Here is a 13657-nt window from a genome sequence, read left to right as displayed (position 1 = left end):
AACTTTAAGGGATTCAAAACCTAGAAAAACAGATTCAAAATGAATCAAAATATAAAACATAGGTTCTCTAATATGGAAACTAAATGCTTCTAAAGTGGTGAGTCATGAAACATTACCAGGTGCAAGATATTCAATTGTAAACTAGGTCTCTTGTCGTTGTTTGACACTTCGGCAAAAACGTAGAATTGGAAATTGCTCAAAATAGGACTTTACAAAATGGAAATTTATCTTCATAGAACGAGTGAATACACTAAATACAAGGTGTTAGAAACATTAAACACCTTTTGGGCTTCACAAGTACAATTGGGTATGTATGCATTTAAAGTGCTTATAGGGCTTGATTTTTCAATGGTACTCAAAATCAGGGCTTCAATTTTGAGTCCCAATAGTGGCTCTATTTGGGGATGCATGTCCCTTGCAACCATGGAAAGGATTCATATCTCCAAAAGAAGCAGACCACACACACAAACTTCTCTTGCACAACTTTATTGAAAGCAAAAACAACAACTACTACTATGTACAAACAATGGCTTCGGGCCATTGAACTTGAACAATTTTTTTACCTCTGTCATAAATCTGATTTTCATCTATGCTTTCATGAGGTAAGCTTGAAATATTTATTCTATTAGTTTCACCAATCATATTAGCATCTTGAAACAAGTCACTTGGAAAAATTGAACCTACACCTTCACTTTCATAATGCATATAAAAACTAGATTCATTTTCTACAACTTGCTTGTTATGAAAGTTTTGATTAGCATGCTCAAAAATGTCAGATTCAAATTGAAACTCCACTTCATTTAATGAATCATGCATGCTATAAATCTTGAATATGAAAGCATCATACTCAACTTGGGGAATAAAATCACACATACCTTGAAAATGTGCATCCTAATGTATAATCGGGTGGTATTCGGGTGAGAAATTAGACTTATACTCACAAATGTCATTAATGTTAGAATCTGAAACTAATATGGGATCCTCCAATGGTTCCTTGAAATCAGAAAATGGGTTAACCATCATACTAGAATATTCATCATAAAACTCATTACAAGGTGCATGCTGATTTTCAATAACAACTTCATCAAACACCTTATTATCAACATTATAAGATGCAACATCATCATTTTCACTGTCACATCTGGAAGAAGCATCATTTGATCTCTTATAGTAGTAAGACAACGTATCATCACTAAACTCATTCTCAACTAAATTTGAGACTTCCATGTCTTCTTCAAATAATGGATTGATAACTCCGTGCAATGATCCTCTTTGAACATTTTAACAAAAAATGGGTTGATTATCATCAAAATCTTCATTATAAAGTGTTAGTATACACTTTAAACTCACTACCCATTTCATCTTCATGGAGATTCTCAGCATATGAAGAAAAATTAGAACCATATGAAGACTCACTTTCTATTTCTTCTACCAAGCATATAATATCCATAATTACATTCTCTTGTTTAGGATAACCATTACTGATAGACAATGATTCACTCCTAAACCCTTTACTACATGTTGCAACTTTGCTATCTAATGCAAGAACACTTAACAACCCTTCCTTGAAATCTTCATATTCAAATTCATTAGCATCAATTGGATTCACCATTTCTTTATCTTCATACCTTGAGGACAAATCATTCTTCACTGACTAACTGATTTGTATAATGCAAAAACTAAGATGCATTTTCTCTTTCAGATTTAGAAAAGGAATTCATAACTTCACCTTTGTATGAATGTTCATTTCCATCATCACTTTCTTATTCCTAATTTGCATTAGATTGACATGAAGATGAACATGCACTATGCATTTCTTCTTCTTGACTCAAGTAACAACTCTCATCATTGTCTTCACATGATGCTTCTTCATAATATGTCAGATCAACAAATTTATCTTCATCACTTGAAGCATGACTTTCAACTTCTTTATTCTCATACTGAGATGAATATCTTTCAACTTCAAATTTTATAACACTCTCAACATGATCCAATCTATCAATAAGAGAAATCATTTCTTGCATATCTAACTAATCAGGTGAATCCACCTTATCATCCACTACTAAAATACTACAAACATGTGCACTTTGTTCATCAATAACATAATCATCCCTTCATTGAAACCAATAAATTTCATCTGCACATGTCTTTGATTCTAAATTTTCAACAAAACTATCTACCACAACAAGGGTACCTACTTGCTGATCTGAAGTTGAACACTCTACATGATATTGATTTCTCCTTTGAACCTCTTCTTGCCGACAAAAACTTTTAGAGAAATGACTTCTAGTTAATTTGTACTTTATGTTATTTTCAATCTCCATTGATGTCATGAATGCTTGATGCAAAGTCTTAGGTTCTTTATCTCTTATTAGATAACTCATCTTCTTATCAAATGCATCAAGATAAACCACTAAACACATTTGATCATCTGGCTTACCATTTTCAGGGATATCACTTACAACCTTTGCAAATCTAATATTAAATTTAGGAACTAATTCATCACTCCTAATTCTAATCTTCAAGAACTTATCAAAATAATCAGAGATGCTTACTCTTTCCCTGAACTACTGCATGAAGGATAAATGCAATTTATCCCAAGATGAAATAGAACGTGCCAACAGAAAGGAAAACCAATCCCTAGCATCACCTTCCAAAGTTTGAACAAACAACTTCATATGTACATCTTCATGTGCAATTTCAAAATCCATTGTCAAATTACTTGATATTTAAACATGATGATTGGTTGAATTTTCATATTTCCCATTGAACTTAGGCAAATAATTTCTAAGATTATACAATATAGGGTTTGGGAAACCATGTATGCCATCAAAAACTAATGGCATGTATCTCTTGGTAGAAACATATCTATAATTCTTACCCATGAACTGTGTACTAGGTGAAGAGAAATTTGGAATTTATCACAAACTTAAAACTCATTCACCATAATTATTTTTAGAATTTATTATTTGCAGTAGATCTAAAAATCTTCTACCAATTCAAAGTCTGAACATACTTCAAAATATAAAAACAATTTGTTGAATCTATTCTTCACAAAGTATGCTGAGATGTATCAAACCATTCTCCTATATAGTGCTGGAAATCACTTGATGGAGAACACATACATATACCACTTTCCTTCATGACAATAAAAACATCATGAAAAATAAAATACCTCAAGTGTTGATGCTGAAACTATTGATCTACTAGTTTGGCACTGGTGAAAAATTCAATTCTTCACACCACTAATCAAATCCTTGTAGAGTTGTCATCTCCTTGGGGAGAATAAAATGAAATCATTGTTGTGATTCATTTTAACATTCAAATTTCCTATGAAAACAAATCAAGCACAACATTTCAAAACTCAATTAATCAAGAACTTATATGTTCTCTCTTCTTGCTTAACTTTTATCATAACTTTCATATCTGCACAATTTAGTTAAGAACTCTTGAAAATATTTATATAGAACAAATTTGCATTGGTACAAAGATATTTTAGAGAGTCACCACTCAAATTTGTGAGAAATTTTTTAAAAACATGATTTATAACATGATAGATCTGAACTGGATTTTCAACTTGTAGAACTTGGCAAATCATTAAACACTTAGAAGAGAGAAACCAATTTTAAACAATTCTGACTCTAAATTTACAACACCACTTTGCGAACCAAACTGGTTGAAGTAAATTGAAAATAAAACTCAGTAGCAATACAATCTACATTCAATCCTTCAAAGCTCCTATTGTCCTGAACAAAGCATCATTGGGGAACACAAAGCCTTGCATACAAAACTGAATATGCACAATATATCAGAGGTTTCTAGCTCCATAATTCATGCATTTATAACCTTTATCCCCAGTAGAGTCACCATTTTGTTGGTTTTTTGAAATGCTATGGCTTCAAATTACTCGATGAGACAAGATACATCTAGGGGTAGCTAATTCTCATCTTCAACATACCTTTCAGACATTAGGCCAACTATAAGGCTAAACCCTTCTTCTACTTCCGGCTTTGCAAAACCTACGTGGGTGTACCTCAAATTCACTTATATGGTACCAGTGCTAAACATATTCTTGAATCTATTAATGGTAGATGAAACCCTTATTTCTCCTATTGACTCATTTAATAACATAGATCTACAATAACTAAATGCAATTCATAAGTTGAGTGAGGGCATTCTATTTTAGCTCTTCAAACATAAAATATAAAGGTGATTTGAATTTGTTTTGATTTTATGTGGGTGGGGAAAGTGAATGAAAACAAAATATGGACAACAAACTAATGATCCTGTAGTTGATTAGTGCCTCATCCATTGGGAAATTCACAAATCTCTCTCATGCATTTTGGACATCTAAGACACATATCCTATGCCAATACTCTAGATCTATCCATTTACCTTGTAAATTAGATATCAATGTTCGATCTAAATCTCATTCTTACCTAATATCCTCCTCAATAAACTTGCAACCCTATTGATTTCCCTCAAGCATTTACATAATTCATTGAATTATAGGTAATAATGAAACAGCATACAACCTTAAGGGATTGCAACTATGATCTAAGCTCTTTGTTCAAAGATCATAAAATATTACAAATCATTGAGAAAGGAGACAAGATTTAAGATGAAACTCAATACCTGTTGTTCTTTGTATTGATTTCCTTGAAATAATACATGAAAATGCATGAAATTAACTCACAAAATACCAAACAAACAATACTATACAATATACATATGTTGTCATACAAGAGAGAAAATGGTGGGAATGAGAACACTAGTACATTTGCACTTGTTTTTCTACCAAATTTTTTGACCAAAGGTATGATTTTTTTTTTTTTGGTTTTCATCCCCATATTGGTCAAAAATGTATTAAGTTTTCCCAAATTGGTCAAAATTTCAACCAACTTGGGTAATAAGAAATAAAAAAATGTTAATCTTAAATGTACATAGGCTTATAGTCTATGATATTATTGTTTGATCTTATTTCATTCCCGCCCGTGTAGGGTATCCTTGTGGGCAATATTGGGGCTTCATGGGTAAATTTTGTAGGATCCATCATTGGAGGAAGGTGAATGATTCCTAGAGGAAGGTGAATGATCACTACATTCATTATATGGCAGCTCTAAGACATTGGTGGAGGAAGAAAGTAGGAAGTGTTTACACTATTTTGTCAAGTTTGAAAGGGTGAACTTGTGATCAAAGCAACATTCCAAGAATCCCAGAATGAATGCTTGGGCTAGATTTTCTCAACAGGTGAAGTACACCATGGACTCTAAAGCCAAGCTTCCCAAGTGCAAGGATTCTTTACCTATGGTGCCTTGAATTTGCATCTTCTTGCAAATAAATCACTGGAGGAAGCTGAATCTGATACTTAGACAAGCTGAATTAACACATGATTTTCCATTTGAAGGTTACAACATCCTGGTGAGATTTTAATTCCATATGTCATAATGAATTCAGAAAGAATCTAAATATATCATTTATATGCCCTTCTAGATTTCTGCAATATGTTCTCCTTTCAACAATGAAGAGTATATGATGTTTGTGCAAATTAGTTATATTGACATCTTGGAAATGATCTCTTAATCATCAAATGCATTCAATCAATGATCCTCAATATGTGTCAAGTGCTTGTATCTTACTCCATAGGCTCTTTCAATTTGATATTATGAATCAAAATGAGATCTTATTTCCTATAACTCCAAAGAACAATGCTTAAATTCTCTCTCCGTTACTTACTACTAGAAGAAATGGACAAGCTTTGGTGTCAAAAATATGTGGAAATGAAATTCCTAGCCTGTTCGTATGCTTTTGACTCCTGCCATTTATAACTAACTACCTTGCAACTTCCTTGAGCAACAACTATTTGGCAGAAACCTTGGGAGTTTGATTGGGCATACTGTACTTTCTAATACGCAGATGTAGGTGAATTTTGGAAACTTAGCATACCATTATCCATACTTCTTCACAAATTTCTCCACTCAACTTGATAATCTTGTCAGAAGTGCCTTGTAATACTCTCACTATGTGCGCAGCAAAGGCTTGTTTTGCAATCTTAAACCCATCCCTGTCTTGAGGTTACATTTTTGGATAATAATAATATATCATATATTGTCTTGGTCCAATTCCAATTACACCCAAACATTCCAATCCTTTGTACTTGTGTACTCACACAATCATGTAGATCATACACGAGCTCATGTAAAATGTCATTGATTTCATCATAGTTCTTAATTGTATATTTAAATTGTCATTGATCATTGTTGCCCAATCAAATCTTTCACTTGCATGAATGATACTCTTGATTAAATAGCTCATCCATGGTCTGAATAGTACTACTTGTGAGCTTCCAATTGCTTTATTCAATGTGATTATGAGGTCTTGATATCTTCTTTAAAATCTTCCTTGGTCAACTTTGACAACTTTGTGCTTCCTAGATTATAACCATTCATTGTTGACAAGAGTGATGTAGTCATCCTCTTTTTTTTTTCAAACTCTTTCATGAAAAACTCTCGTGTTCTGATTAAGCCATCTTTGTGCTATGAGATATTGAATGGATCCCTTATGTTGTCAAGTATGATTGCAACCACAAGACTTCCTTTAGGGGCAAGTACTTTTTTTAATAGCATATCTTCTAGTACATTCTGCCATTAGCTTGGGCCATTGCTTGACTAGTGGAAATGCAATTGCATGAACTATACCACACTTCAAGATTTTTATTGCCCATGTGATGGATTGTGTTGAAATATTTTATCTCTTATCAAATTCATGTTATAGGGAGCAAGTTTGGTGTCATTTATTTTCTTCCATTTGGATGTAAAGTTTGTCTCGAGGAGCATGTCTCATAAATCATGTTTGAGCTGCACAATTCTACATTTTCTTGAGTTTATTCCATCTTTAGGTGCCTTTTCCTTTTTCTTTGAGCCTTCTCCTCAATTAGCTCTTGCCATTCTTTAACCTGCCATGCAACACCCTACATTAAGTTTTTTCTTTTTATATTTCTTTAAATCAATAGGAGTTATTATTTAAGAAATTAGAATTCAAGATCACAACTAACTCTAATTTGTCCATTTGCTTCTCTTCTTAATGACTCTTTAAGCAATTCGACCACACATATTTTGTGAGTACTTTAAAAATTTGACACATTGCCTAATTTCAATGAGATCTCTTATCTTGAAATTCAAAGATGGAGATGTTTTGAATTTTCACAAGGTATGATTACTTTCAGATTTTACAAATTCAACACACACCTATAGCTTGCAACCTTTAGAGCTGATTTCTCCACACAAAAATCTGGATTTGTATAATTGAGCAGTCTTAGTTTCAATGTTTACGGATTTGATCATGAACATTGATCAAAATTGTGCACAAATTTTTCTTGTTAAAAAATGGTTAGTTGCTGATGTAAATAGATTTACTTTTCTCCTTATTTGATTTTCTTGAGCTGATTGAGTTTATGATTTGAAATGAAGTGGGTAGGCTCCTTTTTATATGGCTATAGAGTCCAAAGTGTATGACTCAAAAAATAGATAAATTGAAATAATTCATATTAATTAAATCATATCACTTCATTCACCAAATCAAAATTGCTTCCTTAAATTTTGATCATGCTTATTCATCATATATTTAAATTGCTCCTCATCATTTAATAGAATAGAATCACAGTTCATCAACATTTATTTAAAATTTAAATCACTCCTAATCACAAATGGTTCCAATATTCCCATGGACAAGTAATGTTCCAAATTTCATAAGATTGGGGAGTACAAAGGGTTGTATGAGATTAAATGCATAGGTATGTTTTTTAAATAAGTGATTGTTTCTTAATCTAGTGTAAGACGTAGTGTTGCATAATTAATCATTGTTAATTGACACTCTCCTGATAAGGAACATTACAAGTTGATATCCCCAAGTGCATTTACTTTATGAGTTATTAATATATACTTAGTCTAATCCTTGTTCACTCATTAATATAGTTAAGAGGATAGGTTGGCTTGTTAGGGTTGGAGTAATACCATGTTGGAGGAAGCTTTTAAGCTAGTGGTATGGATGTATATCATGAATCTTTGAGGACGTAGCCCAAAAATAGGTAATTCTTATATGTGCCACAAATCATTTGAGGTAGCCTACTTGTAGAGGGTTTCTAAGGCCCTTTGAAAAGTAATTTTCCATCTTTCTTAAGGTTAGTGATGAAGAGTGCAGTGAGGAATTGAATGTTTGAATATGCATTATGAATCAACAATTATTTGTTAACGCAATTAAAATGCATAATGATGAACATTTATCATTAGGAATTGGCATTCTCCTAGTAAGGAATGTTTTATATTTCTATTTTTGTGCAGGATCTAAACCCTAGTTGGGAATAGTAGTGTAAATTAGTGGAGGTCTCAATAAGGGACCTTACAATGAGATCAAAGCACTATCTTGCCACCCTATAGGGTATTGGATGAAAATAAGGAATCATTTTAAGTCAATAAGAATAATTCTAACAACGTAATGTATTATGTGTATACTTGGTGTATGCTCTGTGTCTTCATGCATTAATGTGTAAACTTTGTGTATGGTTCGTGTCTTCATGCATTAATGTGTATACTTCATGTATGCTCTATGTCTTCATGCATTCATGTGTATGTTCTATGTATTCTTCATGTCTTCATGCATCAATGTGTATATTTTGCATATCCTTTTTCTTCACATATTCATGCATCCTCAAGTATGTGCTCCATGTGTGTTTCTACCCTTGGTTGGTCTACATTAAGATAATAACTAGGAGAAATAAAAAATATATGAATTTAAGGCATGTTGTTTTGCAAACATTGGTTTTTGCAAATTCAATTGACATCAGTTTGGAATGACCTACATTCTTGTCTTTGGATAAGAAAAAAATGTATAATGATAATATTAGAATTGAACCCTAATAGCAATATTGTAGTTTGACTTGCTGCAGTAAATGTCTCATATTTATCAATATTAGAGTAGCATGGTGCAATATATAACAGTAGAAGTAATTTTATGATTGCTTAACTATTTCTTAACTCCTCCATTCATCACAATGGAAATAAATCGATACCACACTTCATGAATACTCATGATAATGTTTAGTTTCTTTAACTAGGGTCATTTCTAGACCTAGAACTTAGCCTCAAGGGTTCACTCTTGCTGATCCTACCTATGTATTCTCGAGTGGGAAGTTAGAGGCTTCATAGTTCATAGTTAGAGGGAGCTCATTCTCTCCTCTTGAGGATATCTCTAATCTCTCTTTAACTATTATTATTAATTAAGTGTAAACTTAGTCCCATCACAAATAAATATACTCATTGTATTCAAGTAATGGTTCCATCTCTACCGTCACCTATTATTATTTGTAGCAACTGACACATATTCATAAGGATCATATCACAAATCACACACATCGTGATTATAATGAGCACCTATCTCATATACAAAAAATTTCTCATACACATCATAGGTACATGAGTTAACTAGCTTTCCATACATCGGATACATAGTAAGTAGCTCCAACATACATCACAAAGACTATAGTGACCTGCTCACATGTGAATCACAAGACAATAGTGACTAGTTCACATATAATGGCTAATTATTCCTCGCCCATGTGCATCCTAAAGGAGGGATAGTTAGTGTATTTTGCACTACACTATAGGTCCCATTCCTTTCCTTTGTCTTGGTACAAGTAGATACTTGGGAAGGGGATTAGGTTCATCCCATGCTAAACCCAATTGGGTGAAGTTTACCATCTCCACTTCAAACTAAACCCAAAAGCATACCATGAGGTTCATCCAATTATCACCTACGTGTTCCTCATTAGAAATTCTCTTCTCTGAAGTCCCTTAGATAGCCAAGCAATTAATCCTTGAGGAGATAGCCTCATGATAGGTATTAGATATATGTGCTACAAATCCTTTGAGGGAGTCTACTTAGAAATGGTTTCCAAGGCCCACAGACAAGTAATTCCCCATCTTTCTCAAGGTTAGTGATGAAGAGTGCAACAAGGAATTGAATGGTTGAAAATGTATTGTGAATCATCAATAATTCCTTAATGTAATTCAAATGCATAATGATGAAATTTGATCATTACGAATTGGCACTCTCCTAGTAAGGAAAGTTTTATATCGTTATTTCTTAGTGAGATCTAAACCCTAGTTGTGAATAGTAGAGTAAGTCAGTAAAAGTCTCAATAGGGGACATTGCAGTAGTAGAGTATGCTAACATCCCATTTGAGGAAGGTAGTGAGTGGAAAGGAAACCAGTAAGTCTTCAATGGTAGCAGTTCAACTATATATCAACTAAATATTGGTGAGGGTCCAATAGATAGTTATTGATTAATGGAAAAGTATCAAAATATTACACTTTGACTCAAATCAAGAGTCACATATAAAATAGTCATTGGTTTATGGAGGTTTTGATATAATGCTTTAAGATATGAAGTCATCTATTCACCTAGGCATTGAATAAGATTCAACACTCTATCATAGATTATCAAATGATGGGGGCACACAGAGATATAAGAGATATGAAAGAAGAGCAGTCACAAACCTCTACCAATAACACAAAATCTAAGTTATTAAAGTTGAAAAATGATAAGATGATCATAGAATTGACTAAAGATTTAATGATATTAGGATTACTATAGTACTCATGGGGATGATGCATTCGTCATTGCAAAAGCTTACTACCACACCACAATTTCTCTTTGTCAGTTGGGTAATGAACATGATACTCTCTCAAGTGTGAGAAATAGCAGGAATATGTTTGAAATGATTATTAAAAACTTGTTGTTAGAGAAGACTGATCATACTGTGCATCTTTTTGAGGGAAGTGGATCAAATTGGAGGTTGACAAAAACTAGAACCCCTGGCAAGCTTGGCAGTTTTGAGGACATTCTCTTTGCTAGTAATGACATGCAAGATACACCAATGATAATTGCTCTTCAATATGTTATTCATGAGAATGATTACCTTGTGGGTATGGCCTTTGTTGACTTGACAAAGAGAACTTTAGGCATCACCAAGTTTCTTAATGACAACCAATACTCAAACTTGGAATATGCTATGATAGCTCTTGGTTTTAGGAAATGCTTGTTACCTCTAGGTAGTGGAAAGTCCACTAATAATAAATGCCTGCATGATGTATTGGCAAGTTGTAATGTTCTCTTAACTAAAAAGAAGAAATTTGATTTCAAGTCTAGGGATGTTGATCAAGATCTTTGTTGCACTGTAAAAGGTTCAATTGAGTCATTGAAGAACATAGTTGCAAGTTTAGAGTTTTTTGTTGGAGCTTTAGGGGCCCTCCTCTCTTACATAGATTTTCTTGTAGATGAAAACAATTATGGAAAGTTTACCATTCAACATTATCACATAGGCAGATTTATGCAGCTAGATGCTGCAGCTTTATAAGCATTGAATGTTCTTGAAAGTAAAACAAATGTGAACAAGAACTTTAGCTTGTTTGGATTGATGAACATGACATGTACTACTGGCATGGGGAAGAGACTGTTAAATAGGTGTTTTAAGAAACCTCTCTTAGATGTAGAAGAGACCAAGTGTAGACTAGATATAGTGTAGGAATTTGTTGAGGATGCAACAATATGCCAAGATTTAAGACTTCATCTAAAAAGAATTGTAGATATTGACTGAATTGTATGGAAATTGGAGAAGGGTAGGGCCAATCTACAAGATATTGTAAAGCTCTATCAGGCAAGGACCTTTAAGTTTTAATATATTTGATTTTTTATACTATGCATTTGCAATAAACATGGTTTGTGTATTTTCTTTTCTATGATCACATGGATACTTTTGCACTAAACTTAAGTGTTTCTTTCACAATAATGACATTGTGCTTTTGAATGAAAGTTGATCATTCTTTGTATCTAAATTCACTTATGTGCTGTGCAATTGCAATTACTAATTAAATGGTGTATTTTTTCATCTATGATTGTTCTTAACTATCATGCTAAGCTTGTAGTTAGTAGATATCACATATTTTACAAGATAAGAACTATGGTTTTCAAGCACTTAACACTATTTTTGGATTGTTTTTGTTCACTATAGGTATTGTACATGTGACAGACAAGCATGCAATTTCCTATACTCAAAAATTCACTCAAATGACATCAAGGGGACTTTTCTTTATTGATCAAGGAAAGATATTTGAATGCCTTTGACCTTTGGACAAATGAAGAGCATTTGACAAAGTTTGCAGCACTTGTGGAGGCTGCTGTTGATCTCGATCAACTTGACAATGGAGAGCACATGATCTTAGCTGGTTACAATCCTACTTTGATGAAACTTAAGAGTGAACTAGATGAAGTGGAAGAACAAATTCAAAAATTACATCATAAAGCAACATATGATTTGGATCTTCTTGTTGACAAGGCTTTAAAATTGGACAAAGGAAAACAATTTGGACATGTATTTAGGATTACAAAGGAAGAGGAACCAAAAGTATAGAAGAAGTTGAATACACAATATATAGTCTTAGAGACACGAAAGAATGGAGTCAAATTCAAAAATGCAAAACTTAAGTGACTTGGTGAGCAATATATTAAGTTATTAGATGAATATTCAAGTAGTCAAAGACAACTTGTTACTCATGTGGTATAGACAGAAACAACATTTATTGAGGTAAGTTTTTCAAGTCTATTTTTTTACCTTATTTACTATTTAATCTTTGTGAGAAATAATTCTATACATAGTCTTAATAAAATTTTCTCTGATTTTGTGTGTTCTTTTTAAATATATTTATGGCTTTAACTCATATGCCCTTACTCGTTGTTGAGTCCTAACTATTTTTATTTAAAGTCCTCAAAGATTATATGATTACTTCAAATAATAATGGCTAGATTAAGCTATTCCTTTTGCATGTTTATTGAATCTTCCAAAAAGAATGTATTATTGCAAGAAAACTAAATTTGTTGTAGGTGATGATTGATTTGAAATTTTCTTAATGCCAGTTGGATGATTTTGTATGGAAATAAAGAAATGTTGTTAGAAATATTTTGAATGAATTGGTTCTTGAACTCATAGGCCTTTGATAGCATATAATGACAAACTATGTTAACACTTAAGTAGTTAACTCTATGCTTCATATTTCTTTAGGAATTTTTCAAGATTGTATAAGTAATGGAAAGGCAAGTGTTCCTCATGGTAATATTTTTTTCAGCAATGGCTAGAAAATGAGGTTACATTTTTGTTTTCTTTAAGATAGCTCCTTTACCCCTTTATGAAATCTAACTAAAGGACCATTTGTGATACCATTAATCATTGGGAATGGGGTAATTTTATTTGAGCTAAGTCCATAAGTGTACATGTAGACTATATGTTGTTATAGAGCAATATCTCTCAGGAAATCTAAGCTCACTTTTAAGGATGAGTTAGTATAAGATGGTAGCATGACCTTAAGTTCTGGCACCATTTCCAAATTTCATGCCCCATTTCCAATTGTCATGCTCCATTTTGATTTTTCACTACTCTTAGTTTGTTTAGACCATTTTTTGTATTGTGTATATTAATGGAGATGCTCTACTCTTAAGTAGAGCTTGAGAGCCCATTGTATCATATCAGGTGTAAAGAAAATTGATTTTGAAGTTGACAGTTTGGTTTTTTGAATCTTGAAGTGCTAAATTAATAATACTTGTAATA

The 13657-nt window shown here is 32.6% G+C and overlaps 1 pseudogene; it reads left to right on the top strand.

The window, feature by feature from the left end:
* Nucleotides 1-13657, top strand: part of LOC149567511 (DNA mismatch repair protein MSH2-like) — a 73339-nt pseudogene that overhangs the window by 59031 nt on the left and 651 nt on the right.

Source organism: Cupressus sempervirens, chromosome 3 (assembly GCF_028749045.1).
Source record: "Cupressus sempervirens isolate cs-2001-9-10 chromosome 3, ASM2874904v1, whole genome shotgun sequence".
Lineage (NCBI taxonomy): Eukaryota > Viridiplantae > Streptophyta > Pinopsida > Cupressales > Cupressaceae > Cupressus > Cupressus sempervirens.
Note: the sequence above shows the minus strand (reverse complement) of the source record. Positions and strands in the feature narration are given on the sequence as shown.